General features: G+C 36.5%; 1 pseudogene; it reads right to left on the reverse strand.

Moving 5' to 3' along the window:
- Positions 1-11,018: 11,018 nt before the first annotated feature.
- On the reverse strand, positions 11,019-15,041 carry Gm46541 (annotated as a pseudogene).
- Positions 15,042-16,317: the final 1,276 nt, after the last annotated feature.

Here is a 16,317-nt window from a genome sequence, read left to right on the forward strand (position 1 = left end):
TATTGGGTGGGGGAAAAGAACTGAAATCCCTGATAGCTAGCAGAAAGAATGGAAACATGCGACCTTGGGAGGTAGGAGGTGGGGAGGACCCTTCAGAATGCGCCAGAGAACTGGGAGATAAGAGACTCTTGGGACCCAAACAGAGGGACCTTAGATGTAAAGCCCCATATTGGGGAGATGGGACTTGTAGAGCCCACCTTCAGCAGAAAGACAGGGCATCAAGTGAGTGATGGGTTTGCCATCCCACAGTCAAAACCCTTACCCATAATTGTTCCTGTTTGAAAGAACTGCAGAGATAAAAATGGAAAGGAGCCCAAGGAAAAGAAGGTCCACCAACAGGCCCAAAGTGGGATCCAGCTCAAGGGGAGGCCCCAAAACCTGACACTATTACTGAAGCTATAGAGCACTTACAAAAAGGGACCTAGCATGACTGCCCTCCAAAAGACACAAGCAGCTGTAAGAGTCAGAGGTAGGTATTTGTACACAATCAATGGATAGAAGCTGCTGACCCCTGTGGTTGAATTAGGGGGATGCTAAAAGAAACTTAGGAGCAGGGCAACCCTGTAGGAGGACCAGCAGTCTCAATAAACCTGGACACCGGAGATCTCTCAGATACTGGAACACCAACCAGGCAGCATACAACAGCTTTATAAGGACTCCAGCACACATACAGTAAAGGACTGTCAGGTCTGGGTTTAATCAGAGAAGACGCACCTAACCTTCAAATAGTCTGGAGGCCCCAGGGAGTTTAGAGGTATGGTGGTATGGGGGTTTTGGGGGGACATCCTCAAGGAGAGTGGGGTTTAGAGAGGAGGAATGGGATGTGGTATGGCAGTGGACCAGTAGAGGAGTGAAATCTGGAGTTTAAAATAAAAAAAAATTAAAAAAAAATAAAAAGAATAAAACTGTCATGAATACAGGGCACCAAATTTCCTTGTAGTGTGGTAGAGAATTTTTGGGTATAGCTTTTGGGTATAGAGTCCAGAAGTAGTGTAGCTGAGTCATGAAGTAGCATTATTCCCAATTCTCTGAAAAACCATCTATTGATTTTCATAATGGTTTTACAAGTTTTTATTCCCCTAACAAGGGAATTGTGTTCCTCTTGGGCCACATCCTTGCCTGCATGTGCCATAGCTTGAATTTTCCCTATTAGTCATTCTGATGGGTGTGAGGTAGAATCTCAGAGTCATTTTGATTTGCATTTCCATGATGATCAAGGATGTTCAACATATCTTTAATAGCCTCTTGGCCATTGGAGATTCCTCTATTGAGAATTCTCTGTAAACCTCTGCATCACTTTTTAATTGGAATATTTAGTTTGTTAGTGATTTACTTCTTGAGTGCTTTATAAAATTTAGATATTAGCCTATTTTGGATGTATGGTTTGTGAAGATCGTTTCCGTTTTGTAGGCAGTGTCCTTGGCCTTACAGAAGGTTTTCAGTTTGATGATATTACACTTATAAATTGTTGCTCTTAGTGCCAGAACTTTTGGTGTTCTCTTCAGGATATTGTCTCCTGTTCCTTCAAGACTATTTCCCATTTCCTCTTTTTCTCAGATTTAGTTTATCTGGCTTTGTGTAAATGTCTTTGATCCTTTTCGAAGTAAGTTTTGGGGAGGGTGATAAATATTGCTGTATTTTAATTTTTCTACAGGCAGGCAACCAGTTAGACCAGCACTGTGTGCTAAAGATACTTACTTTTTTTTCCCATTGTATATTTTTTGGCATTTTAGTTAAAAAATTATGACCTTAATATGTGGATTTATTTCTGGATATTCAATTCCTTGGATCAACCTATATGTTTCTATGCCAATACCATGCTACTTTTATTGTGATTATTCCATATTACAGTTTGAATTAGGGGTGAGGAGACCTCCCAAAGTTTGCATGGTACAGGACTATTTTAGAAATCCTATTTGTTTGTTTGTCTTGTATTTGTATTTGTTTTCGTTTGTTCGTTTGTTTGTTTTGCTTTGTTTTTATATATGAAGTTGAGAATTGTTCTCTCAAGGTCTGTAAGAATTGTGTTTGAATACTGATGTTAATTGCATTGAATCTCTAGATTGGTTTTGGTAAAATGGCCATTGTTAATTCTACCAATCCATGAGCATGGGAGATCGTTCCATATTCTGATATCTTCTTCAATTTCTTTCTTCGGTGATTTTAAGTTCTTGTGATAGAGGTTTTTCACTTTCTTGTTTAGAGTTACATCAAGATATTGTTTATATTATTTGTGGCTATTGTGAATAGTAGTGCTTCCCTGTTTTCTTTCTCGACCCATTTATCATTTGTATAAAGAGGGGCAATTGATACTTTTGAGTTAATTTTTATCCAGGCACATTGATGAAGGTGTTTATTAGCTGTAGGAGATCAATGGTAGGATTTTTGATATTATTTATATATATATATACTATCATATCATCTGCTAATAGCATTACTGTGATTTCTTCTTTTCAAATTTGGATCCACTTGATCTACTTTAGTTGTCTTATTGCTCTAGCTAAAACTTCAAATACTATATTGAAAAGACAAGAAAAGAGTGGACATCCTTGCTATGTCCCTACTTTTAGTGGAATTGATTCCAGTTTCTCTCCATTTTGTTTGACATTGGCTTGCTGTATATTGTTTTCATTGTGCTTAGGTATGGGCCTTGTGTCACTGACCTCTCTAAAACTTTTTTTTTCCATTTTTTATTAGGTATTTAGCTCATTTACATTTCCAATGCTATACCAAAAGTCCCCCATACCCACCCACCCCCACTCCCCTACCCACCCACTCCCCCTTTTTGGCCCTGGCGTTCCCCTGTACTGGGGCATATAAAGTTTGCGTGTCCAATGGGCCTCTCTTTCCAGTGATGGCCGACTAGACCATCTTTTGATACATATGCAGCTAGAGTCAAGAGCTCCGGGTTAGTTCATTATGTTGTTCCGCCTATAGGGTTGCAGATCCCTTTAGCTCCTTGGGTACTTTCTCTAGCTCCTCCATTGGGAGCCCTGTGATCCATCCATTAGCTGACTGTGAGCATCCACTTCTGTGTTTGCTAGGCCCCGGCATAGTCTCACAAGAGACAGCTACATCTGGGTCCTTTCGATAAAATCTTGCTAGTGTATGCAGTGGTGTCAGTGTTTGGATGCTGATTATGGGGTGGATCACTGGATATGGAAGTCTCTACATGGACCATCCTTTCATCTCAGCTCCAAACTTTGTCTCTGTAACTCCTTCCAAGGGTGTTTTGTTCCCACTTCTAAGGAGGGGCATAGTGCCCACACTTCAGTCTTCATATAGATTTTCTCAAAGGTTTTTCCAGCATCTAATGAGAAATTCATGGAAAAAATCATGTGTTTTTTGTTTCTTTGTTTGTTTCAGTTTGTTTATATGATGGATTACATTGATGGATTTTTTTTTTTGTTTTTGTTTTTTGTATACTGACTCGTGCCTGAATCCTTGATATGAAGTACACTTGATTATGGTAGATAATGTTTTCAATGTGGCTTTTGGATTCAGTTTGTGATTATTGAGTATTTCTGTGTCAGTGTTCATAAAGGAAACTGGTCTGAAATTTTGCTGTGTTTTTGTGTGGTTCAGGTATTAGTGTGACAAGCATCATTGAATGAGTTTGGCAATGTTCCTTTTGTTTCTATTTTGTATAATACTTTGAGGAATATTGATATTAGGTTTTCCTTGAAAGTCTGGTAGAATTCTGAGTTCTCTGCTTAAACTATCTGTGCCTGGGCTTGTGTGTGTGTGTGTGTGTGTGTGTGTGTGTGTGTGTGTGTGTGTATGTGTCTGTGTGTGACTGGTTCTATTTCCTTATGTTTTACAAGTTTATCTGATATTGGTTTAATTTTGTCAGTGGTATCTATCTAGAAAATCATCCATAACATTTAGGTTTTCTAATTTTGTGGAGGATAGGCTTTTGAAGTAAGACCTAAGGATTTCTTTAAATTTCCTCATTGTCTATTGTTATGTCTACCTTTTGTTTCTGATTTTATTAATTTGGCTAATGTTGTTCTGCTTTTTAGTTAGTTTGGTTAAGGGTTTGTCTCAGTTTGGGTTTTTCTCAAAGAAACAGCTCTTGTTTTTTTTTTTTTTTTTTTTTTTTTTTTGATTCCTTGTATTGTTCTCTTTGTTTTTAATTTATTGATTTCAACCCTCTGTTCATGTTCTCCCATCTACTCCTCCTGGGTGTGTTTGCTTCTTTTTCTTCCAGAGCTTTTGGATATGCAGGTAAGTTGCTACTAGGAGATTTCTCTAATTTCTTTATGAATGCCTTTATTCATATAAATGTTCCTCTTAGCACTGCTTTAATCATATGCCATATTTGTGTATGTTGTGGTTTTGTTTTCCATGAGTTATAGAAGATCGTTAATTTTTTGATAAAGTAACATAAATACATCCCAAATGCAATTTGTAATTTATGTAAAGACAAACTCACATTATCAGAATAAATATTTTATTATTATACAGCCATCCTAAAGAAAAGCTGGGAGGCCAAAATCAGTTCAAAATTTTCTCAGAATTAACTATAAGATTTGTCTAATACTAATTGGGAATCAAGAAGAAAGTTTTAGCAAGGTACAAAACTCAATGCATTTGTTAATTATAAGTAGAAAACCAATGCAAATGATCATATCTAAAAGTTCTTTTGCCTTCAACTGTATCCAAACAAAATGCAGTAAGAAGTAAAACAACTCACATACATAAATTTGAAATTTTTGTCATACTGTATGAGCAAAGGATAACAGACTATACAAAAATATTATGATATGGTTTGCTTCTCACAGGACAGTAAATTAGAAATTCTAACTGCTTTCTGTACATGTAAGGGTGGAATAAAAGAGTAAAATTACTGAAGACTGAGATACATATTTTTCTTATGGAAGAAAGAATTTTCTAGTCAAAAAAGCTATAAATTAATGCAATAATGATGGAAAGTTAATTGATGTACTGGCATCACAGGGAACCTGTATTCATTTTAAATGTAAATATCGAAATATATCTACATACTAACAGAGAAAACAAACACACATTACCAAATATTAGTATTATATGTGTTTGCCTAACAAAAGAATCTATATGCAAATCTATATGCATATGTGTGTGAATGAGTGTACTTGACATTTGGATATCGGTGTCTAAATAGTAATATATTCCAAAAGAATATGGTATCCATGAAGACACCATATATCCTCTGAAACATTTTTCACTTCAGAAGATAAAGAAGTACTCAAATTTTACTTATACAGACATGTTATTGTAACAAGACTAAATATTTCCCAATAATTAAACTTAAAAATAAATAAAAATAATTTTAAAATTAAAAATATTACTAGTTTGGGAATCATAAGTCAACAAATCAGGATAGAGAACTGAGTCTACATTAATCTTGCATTCTGCTTTAGACATAATATAAATTAAAATATTTTTATTTCAAGTGTTTGGAAATTAAGTTTTGTATTGACTAACAGTACTAAAATAGTGCAATATTTAAAATTTGACTATTATGTTACAATTATGCATTAAAAGAAACTGGGTGATATTTGTGAACTATCTCTACTTATTTAGAAATTTTACTGAAACTCTATGATTAAGATGTTAATAGAATATTTGTGAACACTGTAATATCATACTAGTGTTACTTTAAATGTTGGACACATAATTTATAAGACAGCTAATAAGTACACTTAGAGTAAGTTTGCTAATCTTTAAAATATGTATATCCAAAGGGACTGGAGAAATGGCTCAGCAGTAAAAGCACTGACTTCAATTCCCAGCAACCACATGGTTGCTTACAACCACCAGTAATGGATTCCAAGCCTTCTCCTGGTCTTTCTGAAGACAGTGACAGTATACTCACATATGTAAAATAAATAAATAAATGAATAAATAAATAAATAAATAAATATTTTCTTAAAAAATAACAACGGGGGAATGTACAAGCACATGTTCATAAAGTGCTAAGAGGTACACATCTCAATCGATTTGGAGGGTGAATGGTGAATGGTATCATAAAAAATACTGGGTGTTTATTCAAAACTGCACATAGTGATGAAGATGAAGGGTTGGTGGACTGAGAGCAAAGAAGGAGGCTAGAGATAGGAATATTGAGTGCAATTGCAAGTAGATAACAATGAGACTGCAAGAACAATGTTAACATTGAATGAGGAGACAGGGTAGATTTAAAAGTCTACCTTTAGAAAAATCAAAATGAAAGCAACTATTCTTAGAAAATTCTAGAGAAAAAAATGTGAATTTGTAGATATGATTTCTAATTCTCATGTCAGAAAGATACAGGCAATAGGAAACTCTATCAAAATAGAGATTTGGGGAATATTAAAATTTATTAGTGGCTAGTAATCAACACCTTCAAGATCATCATGAATTATATTTATATCATTATTTTTAAGAAGCATTTTCTTCAATTCCAAAATAATAGCTTGAATGAGTTATTATCTTCATTTATAAAACAAGATAGACTTTTGCAATGATATGCTTATCATCTTGCAGCCACTTGGCAAAAATTTGAATGTAAGAATATACCCTTCAAGTCTCCTTTTCAAACTCTTCCTCATCATATGCTTATGCTTGCTTTAAATAATAACATTTAAGAACCAACCATACCTTTACAAAACAAATGCAAAAACTGGCATGTTATTTTCGTTGAACTTAGAAGCTAATTAAATACTGTAGAGGACAGTTAGTCTGTCTCCAAAATGTTACTGCTCAGAGTAAAGCCCAACCTTAGAGATGCAATTAGCAATCATTATTGGTGAACAGATCTAGTTTTTAGCTTTAGGCTTATTTTACAATGCCAAAGGATGTAATTATCAGAATGCTGATAAAAAGAGAATCCTGGCCATAAAACCAAGGCACTTCATTAATGAATCTATCCAGAATGGTCTCAGTGTGGAAGAACAAAATCACTATAAAATTATAAGCATATTTACTTTCAATAGGTAACTATTCATATTAAATTATTGTAGTTAAGATCAAAGGTTCAAGGGATAGTACATGCTGGTGAGGATGTGGAGCAAGGGGAACACTTCATTGCTGATGGTCTTTCAAACCTATACAGCCACTTTGGAAAATAATTTGGCTGTTTCTCAGAAAAAAGGGAATGGTTCTATCTCAAGACTCAACTATACCACTCCTGGTCATATACCCAAAAGATGCTCCAACATCCAACAAAGACACTTGTTCACCTACATGTATAACAGCTTTATTCATAATAGCCAGAAACTGGTGCCAATTTAGATTTCTCTCAACTGGAATGAATAAAGAAAATGTGATACATCTATACAAGGGAATACTATTCATCTATGAAAAACAAAGACATCATGAATATTTGCAGGCAACTAGATGGGACATGAGAATATCATACTGAGTTTCCCCAGTCCCCAAAGGACATGCATGGTATGCACTTACATATATGTGGATGTTAGCCATAAACTACAGGTACCATGATTTACTCCATAGACCCAAAGAAGCTAAGTAATAAGGAAGGCCCAAGCAAGCAATCTTGAATCTCACATAGAAGGAAGAATAAAATAGTCATAAGAGGCAGATGGAGGGAGAAAACTGGGAGGGAAGGAGATGGGGAGGGGAATGGGGGTTTCAGGATCAGGTATGAGAAAGAACAGGAGAGATAGCTAAATGTCCACGAAAATAAATGTAAATCTGTAACTGACAGGGATGAGGAGCATCTGCAGGAAAAGAAAGAGACCTAGGATAAGGGAAGCACCAACATAAATTGAGGTGACCTTAGCAGTGACTCACTACATTAGTGATAAGGAAGCTGAAGAGGCCACCTCTTGTAGCCACATAGAAAACCGGGTGGAACCATAGAAACACTAACACGACCACAAAAATTTCAGTGGGGATGGAGCAGAGATTGAGGGAATGGCCAACCAATAATCAGCTCAAATTGAGACCCAGCCCATGGGCAAGCACAAATCCCTAACACTATTAATGAAACTTTGTTAGACCTGCAGACAGGAAAGGTTCCACCTAGCAGCTGACTCAGAAAGACACAGACACCCACAGACAAACAGTGGGTGGAACGTGGGGACCCTGATGGAAGAATAGGAGGAAGGATTGCAGGCTCTGACGGGAATAGGAACTCCACGGGAAGACCAACAGCGTCAACTAACCTGGACCCTTAGGCTCTCAGAGTCTGAACTACCAACCAAAGAACATGCACAGGCTGGACCTAGGCCTCCTCACAAATATGTATCAAATAAGAAGCCTGCTCTTCATGTGGGTCCTAAACAACTGGGACAGGAGCTATCTCAAAGGTATTACCTATACTGTGATATGTTCTTCTAGCTGGGATGCCTTGTCTGGCCTGACTGGGAGAGCCTTGCATAGACTTGAATGGCCAGGGTGGGAAAATACAAAGGAGGATCCCCATTTGCTCAAAGGAGAATGAGATGGCAGATGGAGGAAGGATTATGTGTGGATGTCACTGGGAGGAAGAAAGTGGTTGGAGTATACAGTGAATAAGTAAAACAATTAAATTATATTAAAATTTAAATTATATTAAAATTATTATAGGCTACATCACTTTCTAAATCCACAAATGCCTAGTTTAATACCTTACCAATGCAAGCTGTATGTCTCATGGTATAATTTTCCAAATTTCAAAAGGATTTTACAGAAGAGGCAACATACACTGCAGAATTAAGCAACCAGAGCTGTCACTGCAAGAGTCTCCCCAGCATCACTCAATCAAGAAAGTTCAATGCGTTTCCCTTTTATTAATCAGAAGAGAGGTCAGAACAAACTCTGTCACAGGACAGCTTTAAATTGTCCACAGAATGCAGAATCAGTAGAAATTCTGACAGGGAAAGAAGAGCTTGGCATAGAACTTGAAGCCTGTCTCAAGGACAGAGTGACTTTTGGACTGTTGAACTACAAACTGTAAATGGGGAAGGATATCTCTGCAAACACAATATGAAAAGTGGTCTGACTTCCCTCTCATTCTCTTTCTTTACATCTGTCCCCTTACTGTCTCTAACTTGCACTCTGCTTTCACCCCTCACTATTACAACAATCCTTGAATAGTTATCATGAGTACCATTTGGGATACTGTTAAGGGAGCTGTCTCTCTAATCCCTACAATAACCTTCACAGTACCCTCATCTAATTCCTACTGATCAGACACTTGCAAATCACCACATTAACAATGATAAGCAAATATCTCCCTAAAAACAAGATGAACTCATGCAGTTTTTCTCTCAAAATATAATTATATTTTGAAAGTTTAACAGTTTCTCTGAGGGTAAAATGCAGAATGCATAAGGAAACTAAGACAAATTTAAGAGTGCTGCGTGTTTGATCACCATATCTACATGTTTTTGCATGATCTGGAAGATGTGTAAGACACAAATATGTAATTTACATATATGCTTGTCAATTTTCATCTAAGAATATCCACTGATATAGCAAATCTCCTTTAATACTTATGATTCAAATACAATCACAAAATAATTTTAACTATATTACTCAGACAAAAAGGGATAAGAGCTTCTCTGAAGATCCTGTTATAACGCCTTAGGAGAACCATAATGGAATGACAACAAAGAAAAAATATGACATGTATTTCTTGGTTTATTTTTCTAAACATTAATTTTCAAAGCAAAAGCAAGGTATAACAGCAACATCCCCTTTAGAAAAGCCTTGCAACCAAGAGTTACCTATAATTCAGATATTAAAATACAGTTAAGTATACCATATTTTATATTAGTAAAAATTATTGGTACAGAAACCTATGGAAGGCACAGGGTACAGACTACAAGTAGCTACGAACTTCCGTGGAATCTTTTGAGTCCAAATGGCCTTCTGTAACTTGTTAAATGCAAAGCAATGGCTGGCCACCTTTGCACCTGCTTCCTGTTTTAGAACAGTAGTTTCAAAACAACAAGAAAAAAAAAGCACTTGGTGAGTTTATACTGCTTTCTCTTTAACCCTTAGAAAACAAATACACTTTTCTAAAGATTTATTACTAAAGACAAAATTGTTATGCAAAATAGCAATAATATATTACAAGATAGAAAAGAAAACCATATTTACCCCATTATTTTCTGAAACTTCATATATACCAGCTCTCAAACTTGCATAAATATTTTTCTAGATGTAAAATTGTAACTGGAAGAAAATGATAAATATCATTTATTCATCCCACTATATTAGTTATTCTATAGCTTCAGGGAAAACATCCAGCTATAATCTTCAAGATTTTCCTCTTCTTTTTCATTCTCTCTTGATTATTAAAACACAAACAGAAGCAGAAATATAACTTGAATTATATCTATACTCTACAGATGATCTGAATTCCTGTGTTAAAGCAAATCTTTGTCTAAAATCCTAAGAACAAGAAAAAGCATATTAATGTGGGATTTGCTTCATTTATATTTCATTGTTCTTTCCTTCTGCATAAAGTAGTTATTTGTGAATATTTTTTTAAAACTTAAAAGAGAAAAAGGACTTAAATTTTCATAGTATTTAAGCACAAACATCAATGATCTTTTTGGATAAATTTACATAATCCACTGGAAAGCACCTACAGTTTTATCAAGTATTTCATTTTTTATTAATCAGAATAATTTGAATAGTAGCTATCTCAATCCATCTTATTTAACAACCAGTTATGATACCTAGTAAAAGTAATAAATATCTCAATCATCTTATCTCATACAAACAATGATATCTACTAAATTATAACTTGAATATTGTTAGCATAAAATATTTATCTTTTGGTTTCTAAATAATGATATAGTTCTCTATTAAACCAATTAGGCAGTGATCCTGCCTTTAATAGCTGCAGAACAGACAAAAATTCTAATGCTGAGCACATACTACTGAACATTCATTACCTTAAAGATCAGGACTACAGGACCCTGCAAGAAAACAAGATATGTTCATTTGTGTGGTTATCAGTTGTGTACTCAAGTGGTTTCACACAGGCTCTTTAAGTCCCTGAGGCTACCTCAAAGAGACCACAAATACTGGAGATGCAACTACTCGTAGAGAAACTTATAGGCATTCTTAATATTCATCACAACATAAAATTCCTTGCTGTGAACAATTATTTCCTAAAAATACACCGATCAAAGTACTCAGAGTTGCTACCTACCTGAAAAATATTTAGTAATACCTGCTTCTAGAGATGCATGAAGCTTGATTTGAATAAGCACTGCTCAGTGTATTCTAGTATTGAAATATCACATGATTATGCCCAACTATGTATGATTGTATGTTTCAAGTAAAAACAAATTTATTTTTAACAACTCAATGATGTCCCTCAATAATCATAATCTAGCCAAATCTTTAGAATTCTTCACAAGTTTTGGAATTTTTTTTTTTGGTATATCTTGAAAGAACTCCTGAGATGATTTTGATCACCATTCAATTCTCTAATCAAATTCTATTCGAATTTCATCACTCTGAATTGATTCCTCAGACCATTTCACCCCAATAGTACCCACAATTTTTACTGATTATATAATTTAATTACAATATCTTTATTTTTTAATAGGGCTTACCTCTATGATGATGGAATCTGTTCAATCACTTCATTATGTTTTCATTCTTCTACTTCTAAGAATGTGTTTTGTCACTAAACGTACCAAGTCCAACCACAGAACCTGAAGGTGATTGTAACTATACTTTGAAATTGAAAACCTCCTTGCATTAAAAAAAAAAAAAAAAAACCAATTACTTGCTTACACAAACAAGATGGCCTAGTCGGCCATCAGTGGAAAGAGAGGCTCATTGGTCTTGCAAACTTTATCTGCCTCAGTAGAGGGGAACACCAGGGCCAAGAAATGGGAGTGGATGGGTGGGGCAGTGGGTGGGCGAGCATGTGGGGGACTTTTGGGATAGCATTGGAAATGTAAATGAAATAAATACCTAATAAACAAATAATTAATAAATAAATAAATAAATAGATAGATAGATAGATAGATAGATAGATAGATAGATAGATAGATAGAATATACTTTCATCTTTTCATGAGAATTAAATGGTCTTAAAGTCCTGGTGAGTGAGAACCTTGTGTTAACCTTGATACTGCAGTACTTCAAAAATTTAAAGAGGATTTCTGCTTTTCCAGATTAAAAAGACTCTAGATGGTCCATCCTTTCTTCTCAGCTCTAAACTTTGTCTCTGTAACTCCTTCCATGGGTGTTTTATTCCCAATTTTAAGAAGGGGCAAAGGGTCCACACTTTGGTCTTTGTTCTTCTTGAGTTTCATGTGTTTTTCAAATTGTATCTTGTATCTTGGGTATTCTAAGTTTCTGGGCTAATATCCACTTATCAGTGAGTACATATCATGTGAGTTCCTTTGTGATTGGGTTACCTCACTCAGGATGGTGCCCTCCAGGTCCATTCATTTGCCTAAGAATTTCATAAATTCATTCTTTTTAATAGCTGAGTAGTACTCCATAGTGTAAATATACCATATTTTCTTTATCCATTCCTCTGTTGAGGGGCATCTAGGTTCTTTCCAGCTCCTGGCTATTATAAATAAGGCTGCTATGAACATAGTGGAGCATGTGTCCTTCTTACCAGTTGGAAAATTTTCTGGATATATGCCCAGGAAAGGTATTGCGGGATCCTCCGGTAGTACTATATCCAATTTTCTGAGTAACCACCAGACTTATTTCCAGAGTGGTTGTACAATCCTACCAACAATGGAGGAGTGTTCCTCTTTATCCACATCCTCCATCCCATAATCACCCTCCAAACGCTGACAGTATTGCATACACCAGCAAGATTTTGCTGAAAGGACCCTGATATAGGTGTCTCTTGTGAGGATATGCTGGGGCCTGGCAAACACAGAAGTGGATGCTCACAGTCAGGTGTTGGATGGAACACAGGGTCCCCAATGGAGGAGCTAGAGAAAGTACCCAAGGAGGTAAAGGGGTCTGCAACCCTATAGGGGGAACAACAATATGAACTAACCAGTACCCTCGGAGCTCGTGTCTCCAGCTGCATATGTATCAGAAGATGGCCTAGTCGGCCATCATTGGGAAGAGAGGCCCCTTGGTCTTGCAAACTTTATATGACCCAGTACAGGGGAACGCCAGGGTCAAGAAGTGAGAGGGGGGGCTAGGGGAGTGGGGGGAGGAGGGTCTGTGGGACTTTTGGGATAGTACTGGAAATGTAAATGAAGAAAATACCTAATTAAAAAATTAAAAAATGACTCACTTTCAGTTTACCTTTCTTAATAGTTTTAACTGAATGATCTTTTTTATTGGAGAAAATAAATGACTAGCACAACTTGGAATGGAGGTAATTTGTAGTTATTTGAACCCTATTTATAATGCCTGTGCTAATATCAAAAGCCACAGGCCACAAGACAATTTGGAGACTCAAAATCACACTTTGGAGCATTTTTAAAAGAGAAGTCAAAGATATTCCATTGGTAAATTATCTTATTTAAAATTTGTGTGATTGTTGACAACCTTGACATATACACAATACACTTTAATACAATATTCACAGCATTAAAACAGCATAATTGGCCACACCGCCAAGGTATCATTGCTGCTATGGGGTTGGGACACTCGGAAGTAAAGAGAACCATTATGCTCCTAGGGATGTGTCTCCAACCTTAGCCTTCATCCATTTTCTGAACGTCATCCTCAAGTAAAGTCATTGAAATGTTTTTGCTTTCAGTAAACTGGCTACTGAAAATGTGCACTAACCAAACAAACTAGAGCTCATCAGAGCGTGCATCCAAACTGGTCATCCTAATGTACTGGTAATTAGCAAATAGAATTTCAAAAGGCACAATAAATTTGTCCTCGTTATTAAGATTGTGGGAAGGTGGGCAGTGGTAGCACACACCTTTAATCCTAGCACTTGGGAGGCAGAGGCAGGTGAATTTTTTAGAACAAGGCCAGCCTGGTCTACAGAGTGAGGTCCAGGACAGCCAGGCAACACAGAGAAACTCTGTCTCAAAAAAAAAAAATTAAGATTCTGGTAGTATTCATTCTGTAAAATAGATATGAGCTTGATTTTGGAGGACTGAATCACTACCAATGATTATAGATATTTTGCATAGACATGAAGGTGCTTTTGACAATCAGTTTTACTAGATAGTAAGATGATGCACAAATGAATTTCGTTTTCTTTTACTTTTCTTTTTTCTCTATATTTAACCCATCCTTCCTTCCTTTCTTTCTATTTATCTTTTTCTCTCTTTCTTTCTTTATATATATTGGGTAAGACATAAGATTTCAATTTGATTCTTCCGGACAGAGAAATATCTGTCATCTTTAAAAATTCTTCAGAGTTAACTAGTCTGTCTCCATCAATAACCACTTCTCTGGCCATTTCATCAACTTCTCCATCTATTAGTTTTCCTTTTAAGTGCATCAGGATGTGACATAGTTCTGCTACACTGATGTAACACTTCCATTCTTGTTGAAGATTCAAAATCCTTCTCAGACTTCTTCATCCCTATCTGCATCTTTCATTTTCTTTGCCATTTTAGTTAAAAAATGTGGAAAGTCAATGGTGCCAGCTATATCAGTATCCACTCTGTTGATCATATACTGCAATTCAGCTTGTTTGGTGTTCTGACCAAGTGACCACATGACAGTTCAAAGTTGCTTTGCAGTGATAGTACCACCATCATATTTATTAAATAGAGAAAAACCTTCCTTGAATGCAGTAGTCAGTTCTTTACTCAGCTGATAAATCACAGTGCTATCAAAGGGAGGAAGAAAGGAGCAGGCACTTGGAGGACTGTGACTGCTGGGGTGTCATTGCTTCTGTTGCAGTGACCTTTCTGCTTCTTCTATAGCCTGAATCTTAGCTCTCATCATGCTGTGAATAACACGTAAGCAGACAGTACACAGGAGATACCCAGCACCACTGCCAATTTATATTTTGTAAGTGGATCATTTTGCTGCACACTTAATGGAAATATATTCTGTCTGTTATTGGAAATGTGAATACCCAGTGAAGTTCTGGTATGATTTCTCTTCTGATGTCACTACTTTATTATGAACATCTAGGATTCTTATTTTCATATTGATCACTTCTTGACAATATGGTTGGCCTTGGACATATCATTGATCAATTTCTACATTCAACAAAGAAAGGTCATGTATTTCATGCAAATAGTGAAATTAAAACTTACATTTCAAAAAATGCCTTTGCTTCCCTCTAATGATATGCAGAGATCTTTTGTGACATATTTAAGAATCTAAGAAAGAAGGAGAGGGAAAGAAAAGAAGAAAAAAAGAAGATGGATATTGTTTGAGTATTCCAGAGTATAAGTCATCCTTAGTTCAATTTTCCACATTGAATACATTCAAGCTTCAATTTTTCTCTCCCTGAATCCATGAAATTAGATATGTTCACTTATCCCGTCCCGCGGGATTCGGTTATTCATGGGTGCGAGGAGGACCACGAACCTGGAAGGAAATGGGAGTAAAAGAAAGAAAGTCGGAGGACCAAGTAGATATCAACCTATCAAGGTCTCGTTTATTAGGCTGAGGTGCCTTCTTTTTAAAGCATACATCGTGGGGAATATGGGAGGGGTCGAGGGAGAATTATACAAAGAACAAAGAAGTGGGCATCTGCTGACATGGGGGCCGAAGTCAGGCGCCAGGCAGCGGGCACTCTGGATCTTATCTCTGAAACATCGATCCTCCTTGACAGCCTTAGGGGGTCAGGCTCTGCTCAGGCGTAACTCATGTCCTTGGATGGCATGGGAACTCAGGAAGAGATAGGGAAGAGGGGACTATAATTCAGCTTTTACAGCCTCAGGTGCCAAGAAAGGAATAGGGAGGAAGGAGGGTGATAACCAGCTCTTAGTACAAGGCCATTTGGCCTGTTAGGGAGATTGTGAAGGGCTCACTTTCTCACGGGATGGTCTCTGGCATTCACTATTATAACCTTTAGTATATTTTGGTTACATCTAGTCCCCAAGTCTGTTAAGCATGTGTAAATAGATACTTTATATGGATTTATTGTTTAAATTTTGCAATTTATTTTATATTCATTTTATACCCTGCTCACTACCCTCCTCCTGGTCACCCCTTCCCAATCCTTCCTCCATTCTCCCTCTCCTTTTCCACTCTGGTAAGGTCCCCCTGGGTATTATCCCCCCTGGCATTTAGGTGATTCCTCTCCCACTGAGACCAGACAAGGCAGCTCTGCTAGAAGAGGCAACAGCTTTTGGGATAGTTCCGTTCTTGTTATTCGGGACCCATATGAAGACCAAGCTGTACATTTTACACATATATATGACAGCCCTAGGTCCATCCTGTGTATGCTCTTTGGTTGGTGATTCATTTTGGA

Source organism: Mus musculus, chromosome 16 (genome assembly GCF_000001635.26).
Source record: "Mus musculus strain C57BL/6J chromosome 16, GRCm38.p6 C57BL/6J".
Classification (NCBI taxonomy): domain Eukaryota; kingdom Metazoa; phylum Chordata; class Mammalia; order Rodentia; family Muridae; genus Mus; species Mus musculus.